At 29.0% G+C, this 12988-nt stretch overlaps 1 protein-coding gene across 1 annotated transcript in view; it reads right to left on the bottom strand.

Moving 5' to 3' along the window:
• LOC145278199 (uncharacterized) overlaps nucleotides 1-12988 on the bottom strand; it is a 322851-nt gene that overhangs the window by 121933 nt on the left and 187930 nt on the right. The window lies entirely within an intron of this gene.

Genomic DNA, 12988 nt, shown 5'->3' with positions numbered 1-12988 from the left:
TTGAATCGGAACCGAAATAAAAACTTATGAAACAAATTAGTCGTCGCGGGACACAATGTTTTTAATAATAATAGAATAACAAAGACTTTTGCTGGCGAGGACTACTATTGAGCGTAACCAGTTATACAATTCTTTTGAAATTTTCATCTCTATTTTTCTCGTTATGTACTCAATATTTGTTAATGAAACCTATATGAAATATGGTCCTTATTAAATTTTAAAGATTTTCTATTCTGAAAGAAGCTTTAAAAAATTTAATCTAAAAAAGTTATTTTAAAGATTTAGATTTTCTCATCATTCAGACCTGTATTACAAAGAGGGGGTTGCAAAAAATGAGTTGTGGTGTGAGGAGAAATGCAAACTGAAACAGAGAGAAAGAAAGTTTTAAAATATAATCTTAAAAAGATAAGATACAAGTTAGAAAAGCATTTCATCCAAGGCATGAAAATTGTTAAACAAAATGTTTTTACTATAGGCTTTAAAAATAAAGGTACAAGATTCAATTTGAAATTTATTTATCTTCAAAGTGCACTTTTATAAATTTTACAAAGTAAGGTATAAAAATTTAATTTAAATTGAATCAAAAAATTACCTTGGATTTATTTTATGTAATGTACATTTTGTTGCAATTTAAAAACATTATCTTTCATCTAGCAATTAATGATATAGATATAAAATTTTCAATTATTTTTTTTTTTGTGCAACAGAATGTACATTACGTAAAATAAATCCAAGGTAATTTTTTGATTCAATTTAAATTAAATTTTTATACCTTACTTTGTAAATTTTATAAAAGTGCACTTTGAAGATAAATAAATTTCAAATTGGATCTTGTACCTTTATTTTTAAAGCCTATAGTAAAAACATTTTGTTTAACAATCTTCATGTCTTGGATGAAATGCTTTTCTAACTTGTACATGTATAACTTGAGTTCCTTCAGCCATAATTGAAACCGAAACCAAAACTTATGAAGAATTCTTGGTAAAATTATTTATGACAAGAAATAGAACATAACAATTAAATGACCCGGATGTAAGCATGCCACACAAAAGAACACACACGCTATTGTATTAATATATAGATAACGAAAAAAAAATAAATACTTTTTTTTTTAAAATACCATGAAAATGCCATGTAGTTTATTAATATAAGATTCATTTCAACCGTTAACATATTTAATATTTTTAATTCATAACACAGATCAAGCTAAAAAAATTTTTAACAGTATATCAAAAAATTTTTGATCATATTAAAACAGTTTGATAATTGGGCTATTTGTACTGTTTTGATTTAATCCAACTTGGATTTTTGTGAACAACTCAAAAACTCATAAGCTCACCATATTGATAAAACATGCTTTCTCTTTAAAATAAAAAAGGATTATTTTTAGTTATGTAAGAAGAATTTATTAATGAGATCACATGAAAGAAATTGGGTTACAGGTGGTCTAGTATTTTATATATTCTACAATCCTTGGAGATTAATCAGTATCTATATAATTTACTGTTAATAATATTTCTCTTAGAGTAATAAATGTATATACAGTTTAATGTTAAATAAAAAAAATGTCTCTTTATCCTTAATAATAATTATCAGCAAAAGATTCTTCTAGATGAATAAATTTCAAATGTACACAATAACAGCACTGTTGTATATACTGATTATGATTTCAGTCATACAGTTGACTAATTTACATATTGTTGTGCAAAAAGATACTTCATTAATTAACAATATTATGTTTTTTTTCTCTGATTTTCCCCATATAAATTTGTAATTAATGGATTTCGAATGTGATTAAATTACATAATTGAATGGCTTAAGAGGTTATTGCCATGAGTTTTCTAACCCTCCATCTTTCTTCTATATCTAGTATTTTAACATCATCACATATTTGGGGAATGGCTGCCTTTTTCTCTCTATACATTGTCTGCTAGGGTTGATTTTTTTTTCTCCACATATGGCAGCTTTTCAGTGTTCTAGTCTTACTTTGAAGTAGTGGCATGTTTCCCCTTTGTAGAGTTTTCCATATTTAGATGAAATTTCATGAACACAGTTTTTTCTGTCATGAGTTTTTCGGTTTGGGGATTTACTCACACAAGGTGTTTTCAGAGTTTTGAATTGCTCCTGAATACGGTCCTAATATCATACTGACTGCATATTTTAAAAAAAATTTTCAGATAGGCCTTTCAAGTATAGTGTGCAAACTGTGATGGGTTTTTAGGTTGTGTCCTTTGGTGCTTGATTTAGATTTATGGAGCTGATGTCATGCTCTGTGGGTAGTTATTTCGGTGGAGGATTGTTCTTAGATTGGCTATCTCTTCTTGATAAGTAATGTCCTTATTAGATATTGTCCTCGCTCGATGTTGTAGGCATTGGACTATACCTTTCTTTACAGAACATGGATGGTGAGAGTTAAAGTCAAGGTATTATTCTGTGAAAGTTGTCTTTCGGTATAGAAACGACACAAAACTGATCAGTGCAAGCTATCAATACATCCAGGAAAGATAGTTTGTTGTCATGTTCCTTTTCCATGGTGAACTGGATGGATGGATTGAGTTCACGTGTTTCAGTAGTACTTGGATGTCCTCTTGGGGCCAGAGTATGAAAGTATCATCCACATATTGTAGCCACATTGTAGGTTTTTGTGGGGCTTATCTTACTGCCAGTCCCTCAAAGAGCTCCATATATATGTTGGCTAGCACTAGAGATAATGGTGATCCCATAGCTAGGCCTTCTCCCTGTCGGTATATATTGGCTTCCATTATGAAATGTGTGGTGTTTATCCAGAGGGATAGCATCTCCATAAGGTTTTAATTGGGATACTTCTGCATTCCTTCAGTGTGGTATCATATGAAATGAACATTTTAACCTTTTACTTTATTTGTTGTAACACTTTAAATCTTATAAAAAAAAAATAAAACAATTATTTCTTTAAAATATATTCTCTTTTCTTACAACAAAAATAATTATCAGCTAAATATTTATATAAATAAAACAAATGTCGCTTTTTAAAAATTTATTTGAAACAGTAACAATTATATATGAAAATTACATTATAATAAAAAGAATGCAAAGAGTAGCATTTTTTTTAAACTGGACAAATTCCATTTGTTGACAGGACAAATTCCATTTTTGAAGAATTCATTTAAAAAATTTTTTTTTTTTACCTTAGCAGGACTAGTTAAGTTTCAATTTTTTTTTTTTTTTTTTTTGCATGGCATTTTCGATTATCAAACAACCTTTTTTTTTTTTTTAATGAGTGCAGAAAGTGCTAAAATGTGTGAATAAGCATATTATACAAAAGACAGGCTTGAATAAAATGGCTTTCTACACGAGTTACTCCCCTTTGAAAGAATAACGTTTGCATAAGAGAAATAAGCAGGATATACAAATATGATTGATTAGCTAGCAATGTAGAATGTAAAACGTTCCTACTCTGGAAAAATGTATATTCATAATTTACTTCAGAAACGCATTTTTTTTTATATCAACGTTAGTAGGCACCCGTTTGATACATATCTCTCACATACATATTAGATTATCTATGTCACTATTTATTCTGTGGTGATTTCATTTGAAAATTTATGAACTATGACATTCTTCTTTCCTGTTCTGTCTGTTTTTCTTTTTTAAGTCATTAGTGATTTCTGTGTCAATGTCTTCATAACAATATAATTGCAAGGAAAAAAAAACAAGTAAATTCGGATTTTTTTCTAGCACTTAAAAAAAAAATTTCAAACTTGAAAAAAAACGAAAAAAAAAAACAAAAAAAAAAACGAAACAAATAAAACTTCTTTTCAATTTTTGAAAATCATCTGAAACAAAAGAAACGAAAATGCTTACTTAAAACAATACTTTTAAAAATATGGTAAAGCACTCCTTCCATATAAAAATTCATTGGATATTTTTACTATTACCACTAAGAATGGTTCAGCTGAGTGAACATCACATTGAAGAACTAAAAGTTCCTAGTTAAAGCAGTGTTATTGAGGGGAAGGCTTTAAAAAAAAAAAAAAAAAACAGTGAACAGTGGGGGCATGATAAACCGTATCTTAAGTTTAAAAAAAAGAATGTTTGTTTATAAATCAGCCAACAGCGAGGGTCAAAATTCAACTGTTTGGTCCATAGAGAAATCTAACAACAGAGCTATGAATTTAACAGAAAATAATGTGAGAAAATAGTTCAATATCATTTTACCTAATCATACACAATAGTAGGTCACATGCGTTTCAACTTATTTTTACCTCATTTTAGTTAAAATGATAACATTGTGTATGTATGAAGCGCTTTTGTTTTAATAGACTCTATACATTCCATAAGGTTAAAATAGTATAAGAATGAAATCTGTTGTAATGTAAGTGTCGACATTAATTGCATTTAGTAATTTTATAGGTAGAAAGCCAACATTAAAAACGTTAGAACTGTTAGTTCTTTTGTATGAGACCAAAATTTAAATGAAAATATTTCTTTAAATTTTGTCCATTTGGTGACAGATCAATTTAAAAGTAAGACATGTAATCAATAATTAGTATATTTAGCAATTGTTGTAACCGACTATGTCTCAATGTATTAATGGTGTTTGTTTTAGCTACAGTTCAAATAGCATATTCTGTAATTTGCAAAATGTTATAAAACAAAGAGGAACTGATGCATAACAAGTTATCGGTTTTATATAAGAAGAAAAAATCTCTTAAATGATATGTGACTGTTTAGAAATTTTAGAATAAAAAAATTGTAGTGGTTGTGTCTCAATGGGAAAGTGGGATGTGCATCTTATTCAATTTGGCACACAGTGAATATGAGTGGAACAGGAGTACTTTTAATGAAAGGGTAAATTCTCACCCGTTTCCTGTAAATTAGGCGAATGAAAAACAAAATATAAAGTGGGAATAAATGTTAAAATTGATTGGAAATAAAATTTCTTTTTCAGGACACAAACTAACATGGTAAAAATGAATTACGGAAGAGATTTCAAATGCAGATTTTGTTATCAACCTATAGCCAATCTTTTTGCGTTTTTGTAATATTAACAATATGTTATGTATCACAAATAAAACCATGTAACAGGAAGACCTGACATTGTTCATGATCTTGTCCTGTTTCATCGCTTAATACAGCCAAAACAAGCTAAACTGTTGAAAAATTCTCTTAATTAGTACCTTATACATATGATTTAAAATTTATTAAAACTTTAAGAGAGTTCTGTCTTTATGGGCCATGTAGATATTAGGGTTCATTTACATTATCTTCATAGGGAATTTCATACATATAACATAAATTTCATAAACAGGATATATTTGTTTTAAGAGGGATATGCTCTTACACCTCCTTAGGGATGAACTAGGAACATTTCTATTGTCTTCTTTGATAAATTTTACATATGAACACACTTTTAGATTTCATAAAGATTCTCTTTCTTTCTATAGGAACACACAAACACAGACATTAAGAGGGAGAGAAAGAGAGATTTAGTTGTAATTTGAACATTTTTTTTGTTCTTCTTCAAGTAAAATACAGCAGTTACTTGGAAAAGCTTGTTAGTATTATCAGCTTATTTCCTAGCTAGTTAGGAAACTAGTTTCCTAATGGCATATTTAATTGAAATAAGTAAAGCCTGTTAATGACATATATGTATTAAAAAGAAAATTTTAATTAGAATATTTATCAAAGTATTTGTTTCAAAACAATTCTTGTTCCCCCTCTCCCAGTAGGAAAAAAAAATCTATTTCAAAATTATAAAATTACTTATAGTGAAAATACAAGGAAACACATCACAGGAAAAAAGTAAATGGTGACTAAAAAATTAGCTTAACTTACTAATAGAAGCATTGTAATAAAATTTTTTTAAATATTTTTGCACACATTTGATATGGCAACTCTTTGAAAAGAACTCAAAAAAAGTCTTATATTCCATAGCACTGAGAGCAGTTATCATTTCAATAGAAAATGTGTAGTAGATAACAGGAAGGAACAGCAGTGTAAATAATGACTTACAAACGATGTTCATTTTCTTATTATTTTCTGAAAAATAAGGTCACACTATAACTGGTGGCAGGTGTAGTAGATATTACGAAGTGAGTAAAAATAGCAGCCACTTCCTCTGTGGAAGTCTTATTTGGGAGAAGTCAGTAATCTGTAAGAATGCTTGAATGGAAACAAAATGAAAGCAGAATTTCTGAAACACACACATCAGATCCTACACTTATTGAATAGCAGAACAGATAAGCATATGAAGGTTTTGGTTATTAAGCTATCATGTCTTAATGCAGACGTTAAATTGGATTTTATTATATAAACCGATGATTTAAAATTAAGTTTAGCTTTGAAAACAAAATAAAATCAGTAAATTATTAAGTTAATACAATTAAAATTAATTTTAGTAGTAGTAGTATTTTAGTGGTAATATTTTTAGTTTGCAAGATTTATGTGATGCATGACAACATCACATTTCAGGAGGCGTTTTTCTTTTGAGAAATGCTTGAGTTATTTATTAGTAGAGCAGGTCTGACATGAAATCTACAATGAAACCAGTTTATTAGTGATGATCAACCTAGGAGTATCTACAAGGGGTGTTTTACAATTAAAAATACAGGTAAGAATCATAATTACTTAATATCATTCACATGTGACAAAAAATGTCAGCTGAACACATTCTCATTATCAATTAGAAAAATTGCTAAAAAAAAAAAAAAAAAAAAAAAAAAAAAAAAACTTTTTCTTGTCTAAATGACATTTTATCTACACTAAAATAAAATCTTAGTACTCTTCTTGGCTTCATTAATAAAAAACCTGAAAATTGTTGAGTATTTGTTCCTTCAATATTCTTCTTTCCAAGATGATACTATCTTCATAATTATTAAAAGATTTAAAATCCTTCCACACTATCATAGAAAAACATTTAATTTTAATTCAGTTTTTTTTTTTTATCAGATTTTCCCCCACAATGTCAATGAAAAAAAATTAGATTTTATTGTGTGCATGTTTGTGTAAAATTACAAATCAAAATTCAGAATTTTTTTTTCTTTACAAACTTAAAATATAGTTAGAATTTGCTTCACTATATAAACGTAACAAAAGAATAACCAGTTCTTGACAACATAGCAGAAGACAGAACAAGTACTTATTTTTTACATTTCCAAAATAGACACAATTTAAAAAAAAAAAAAAAAAAAAAGTTAAAATTTACATTTTATTTAATTTATTTATTTTTCCAAGCTGCCAACGTAATTAAACACACATGCAAAAAATTATGTAATCTCATTTTCACTTTTCCGGTAACAGTAGGAGGTTTAAAGGTAAGAATTTATCAGTAAAATTGACATCAGTCAGTAAGATGTGATAAATCAGTATTTCTATCAATCTATGAGAACAAAAAATTTTAAGTATGTGCTTTTTTTATTATTATTTTTAATTGAAAAAGTACATTTCTGGCTGTTACTAATTTACAAAGGTTAGAAAACAATTGAAATTAATGCAAACATTTGTATATGGAAAAGAAAGATATTAGTAATATGACTAATTGATTCTTGGCTTTAAAAAAATAATCAAACCCCATTTCATAATAAATATTGAAAATAAAATTTGGAAATAGGCATGAGAAAAATGAATCAATAAAACAATTCTTTAAATAATTTTCTGAAATAAAAAATAGAAATTAATGATTATTACCAAGATCTAACAGAGAAAACCTACACTTATGGAGAATAAGGCTAATGACTATATGCTATTAGGAAGTTACATCTTATTAGTATTATATATGAATATAGAAAAATGAAAATATATCACAACTGCAAAGTATATTAAAAATAATAAGCAACTTATTTTATCCCTGTATTGATAAAACTATGAAACATCAGGTCTTTCTTATCTGCATATAACTTTAATCCACACAGACTATTTTTTTATAAACTAAACTAGATTTAGCTTCTCATAACGTAAAATGGTATGCTTGCTTTTTTATTCAATTGAAACTGTAATATTGAATGTGACCTACAAGAAGTTGATTATTATTAGGGCTATGATAACAGCATATTCTTTTCATTGTTTTGACTTTTGAGTATATATCCGACACAGTAAGACAGAATTAATCAACCGAGAACCACATCACTCTATATAAAAACATATAAGATATCAATGGATATATACCTGAGAATCAAAACAAGGAAAAGAATATGCTGTTGTCATAGCCCTAGTTATTATTTATAAATGAATTCCACAATTACTTTTTTGTTTATTTGTGGTTTCAATTTTTTTTTTTTTTTTTTTACATTTGTCTTTTTTCAATGATTGTTATTAAAAGCTAGCAGGCCTACCCTGCATGGCGTTGTCCAGGGCCAAATTGTATAATATTTCTATTGAAACTTTCATCTCTTTATCGCTATATTGTTCTCACCTCCTCTCAGACTATTTCTCTCAGAACATACACACACATACAACCTATTTTTTTTTTTTTTTTTTTAGAGATTCCTTGAGGAATGAGTCTGAAAGTTCTTAAAAAAAAAATAAAATAAAAAAAAATCAGAGTTAGTTTCCTTTAGTTAGTACATGAAATGGCTGAAAAACCACTGACGAAATCTGCATCAGTTTAGAGTCAAAAAGTGAACATTTTTTTTTTTCTAAATTTTAGATATTGTTTATCTTGACAACCTCGATCAAGAAAATACCAAGTTGATGGGTGTTTGTTTTATAGTTTTCGAGTTTTAGCTGAACATAAACATGCCCTTTATATTATAAAAGATAACGTTACTTAGAAGTTAATATTTTTTAAGGAGTTCAAAATGCTAAGTGGGAAGTGATGGTTTCTATATTTTCAGAGAATACAGTTCGATTTACTTAACAACCGAAACCAATACACTGTTGATGTCGACCAAAATCCGACCTTTGATCCACATCCCGAGAAGTGGTAACAGGAATAATGAAAATTTTGTGTATTCTGAAATAGAATGTGATTTTTGATATATTTTTCTACTTTACAGTTTAAAACATGCATAGAAAGACTGGATTGATAGAGCTAGTATAGTATAAAACGTTTATAAAAACATGTCCACCGACATGTCGGGTCACAACCATTACCAGTATTTATTTTTAGCTTTTTAGATTTAGAAGAAAGTTTTCAGATTTGTCCCAGTTTATGAATTTTAAAATAAGTCTCTACTCCTATATCATTATAAAGAAATATTAGTATTCTTTATTATTTTTATATGAAAGTTTTATTTTAACATCTAATTTACATAAGTGTTTGTGGTGTGTATAAAGATGTAATTACAGATAATGTAAATTAGATGGTCATTTCATAAAAAGTTATCTATTCTGTAAATGCTTACAGAGACATTAAGAAATATGAAAGATTAGTTGAATCAACATAGTGAAAGGAGCAAGAGAAATACATAGATAGCTAAGAGAAAGGGAAGACTTGTTTGATTAATTATAAATTAAGTCTTAATTAGTGGGTTTTTTTTTTTTTATTTTTCTTCTCCAAACATAACTCAGTTCAGAGCTTAGGTACAAGGGCCGTTCCAAAAGTAATGCCTCCTATTTTTTATTCTGCCCGAATGGATAAGAAGGGATTGCAAATTGCATTGTTATGATGATTGAACTTATGAATTCATTACCTGAAAGTTTCATCTTTGTTGCAGATATTGATGCTAGAAACTGTACGGAAGCAACCGCTGTCATGGACATGCACCAGAAGCAGAGATGCATTATTAAATTCCTCCATGCAGGAAAAAAATTGAACATTCACCAGCACCTGTTGAACATTTACGAAGCCAATGCAGTTGATGCCAGTACAGTTGGAGATGGGTTCATCAATTTCAGTGTGGTGACAAATGTGAGTGACAAGCATGCTCCAGACATCCATGCAGTCACCATCGCAAAAAACAGTCTGCACCATGACCAACTCATTTATGTTGATCAGATGATCAGAGCATAACAGTTAATGAAATGCATGCAGAGTGGAATGCAGATGTCCATGCACTGGAAACACTGTCATCCCTAGGATACAGCAAAGTGCGTATTAGGTGGGTTCCATGTATGTTCACATAGGACCAAAAGAATCACTGACAGGATGTTGGTCAAGATTTGTTGAATCAGAACGAAGCTGAAGGTGATAGCTTCTTGGGCTGAATCATTACTAGTGATGAGACATGTCACCATCATGAGCTGAAGTCCAAACAACAGTTGATGGAATAGCAGCACTGATGCTCCCCAGCAAAGAAGTTCTAGACACAAAAATCTGCAGGCAAAGTGATGTGCACTTTTTTCTGGGACAGGAAGAGTACTATCCTCCTGGATTTCTTGGGACCCGGGTTGATTGTCAAATGTTGAAACATTGACAAAGCTGAAGAAAAAGGAAACATTCTGTTTGCAACATGACAACGCCAGGCCACACACAAGTTTGAAGACCACAGTATATGTAACAAAGTTCGTCTGGATGGTGCTGTTTTACCCATCATATGGTCCTGACCTAGCATCGTCAGACTTGCACTTGTTCGAAACTCTGACGGTGGACAGCATTTCCCAGACAACAACGCTGTAATCGCAGCCATGCAAAAAAAAAAAAAAAAAAAAGAGGACTGTTTTAGCAGGCACTGACTTCTACGACAAAGGCATCAAAACTCTTATTCATAAGTGGCAAAAGTACATTGAGAATGATGGTGACTATGTAGAAAAATCAATTCTGGAGCGCAAAAGGTCACTTGTTTTAATAGTACCACTTCTATCTTTGTAGCTGTTCAACTTTTATAGTTAAAAAAATAGAAGGTATTACTTTTGGAATGATCCACATATATTTTAACATGCATTTCATTATTTAAATATATTGGAAAAAAGCTTTAGGGAAACAAACATTAATAAACTTAACTAACATTTATAAAAAATATTTGATTTGGAAACAAAATATGAATTCAGATAAATTTAAAATTAGAGTTACTTCCCTGAAAAACTGACCTCTCCTGACAAAAGATAATGTAGATTAAATAAAGCTTATATTGCATGCAATCATTTGCATCATTCTCTGATTAAAATTTATTTATTCATTAAAAACAAAGATAAACTTTAAATATTTCAAAACTAAATTTTTTATTGAGAATCATTAAGACTAAAATTACTGAAAAAATTGGCTAGTTACAAGCAAAGTTTGATTTGTCAGCTTAAATACTATTTGAAGATCCAACAAGGAAATTTCACGTTAGATAATAACAATAAATTTGGAAATCTTTTTAACGCAACATCCTTCTTTGTATTTACGATTTTATATCTAGAGAATTATTTGTTTAAAGTTGCTATTAGACCAAATTCAGCACCCCTCTCCAAGAAATTTTAATATTCCAAGATATTGTTTTTGCCATATGCAACAGTTATCAGGATTAGGAAATATTAGTATAAATGATATATAAGAAAATCAGAACAGCATCAAAACAGATCTTGGATAAAGAAAGGGTTACATGCTATCTGATAATAATATAATGAGATATATTCCTGATGATATGAAACTGCAGTAAAATCCTGAATACATGTATTATCACTGACTATATTATATACAACTACTTTTTTTTCCAATATACATTTTTATACAATTATTTTTGGCTACGCATGCATACTTATTAGGCTAAAATTCCTTATTAAAATAAAATTAATTTTTGACAAAATGTTAAGCCAGGATACGCATGTGATTAGAATAACAACAATTCATATTGACTTTGATTTTCTTAGAAGGCTTTCATTTTTTTTTTTTTTAACTTATTATTTTGAACTATACAAGACTCAGCAACAAAATTTGATTCATAACTTTGACAAGATTCCAGACCCCCCCCCCCCCACTGCAAAAAAAAACCCACAGGATACATTCTTCATTATATATATATATGAGAGAGAGAGAGAAATTAAATCCTAACAGACTCACACATTAAGTACTTGCTCAGCTCATATACTTGCATGCGTCTACTTCAACCTACAGATATTGACATATCAAAACGCAAACACATACATATACACACCCTATAAAACAACCACACACACACATGTATTCACATAATGAAGACAACATACTTATTCAGCATAAACATTTGTAGACATGCATATATTTATTAAACATGAATGTATATATACTTACACACGGTTTCATGCAAGCATCCACCTCTATAAAGGTTCTAATATATCTACAAATACACATACTCAGATATATACAAATATGCTCTGGTAGACAAATACAATTAATAAAATAAAGAATAAATGAAGTAAAAACTTTAAAATTTTATATGTATGCGTTATATATATTAAAGATTTGATTAGCCAATGACAAGAAACAGCTGAAATCAAATTGATATTCCTGCCCCCCCTTCACCTGTATATTTGTGTATAAAGAGGGCAGTGCAAAAAAATTTTTCATTTCCAATCCATTTCAACTAAGTAAAAATTAAAAGAAAAACACTGAGTGTGCACATGCGAGAGGAAGGAAACAGGAAGTCATTCTTTGAGGAAACAAATGTTGTCTACCAGCCTTAATCCTTCATGAATTGTTTAAAGTTTTACACAGCAAAATTATCTATTTTGGTTTTAAAAAAAAAAAAAAAAAAAAAAAAAAAAAACTGCCATAAAAGGGAAACCTAAGGCAAAACTAAGTATACAAAGAGAAAAGAAAAAGAAAAAGTGCAAAGAAGGGAAATAAAATCCAGTCAAATAGCAAAATAAAAATAAGGAGGTAAGGCTCGAGCTATTTAGCAGAACCCGGATTTTTCTTTATATAAAAAAAAAAAAAAAAAAAAAAAACCTGTATAGATGTGAGGGTCCAGCAATTTCAGCAAAAATCCAGCTTTTTTTTTTTTTTATTGAAATAGAAAAATAATAAGACCATATATATGTTATTTATTTTTGGGATAAGTTTTTGAATGAATTCAATTATTTATACGAAAGTGCATTGTTACCTAAATGCGAGTTCCCTCAAATGGGGAGTGGCATATATATTGTTTTTAAAATAAAATTATCCACT

The sequence above is a fragment of the Euprymna scolopes genome, chromosome 6 (genome assembly GCF_053919585.1).
Source record: "Euprymna scolopes isolate OS-2025 chromosome 6, ASM5391958v1, whole genome shotgun sequence".
NCBI classification, from domain to species: domain Eukaryota; kingdom Metazoa; phylum Mollusca; class Cephalopoda; order Sepiida; family Sepiolidae; genus Euprymna; species Euprymna scolopes.
This window is presented reverse-complemented; position numbering and strand designations above follow the sequence as displayed.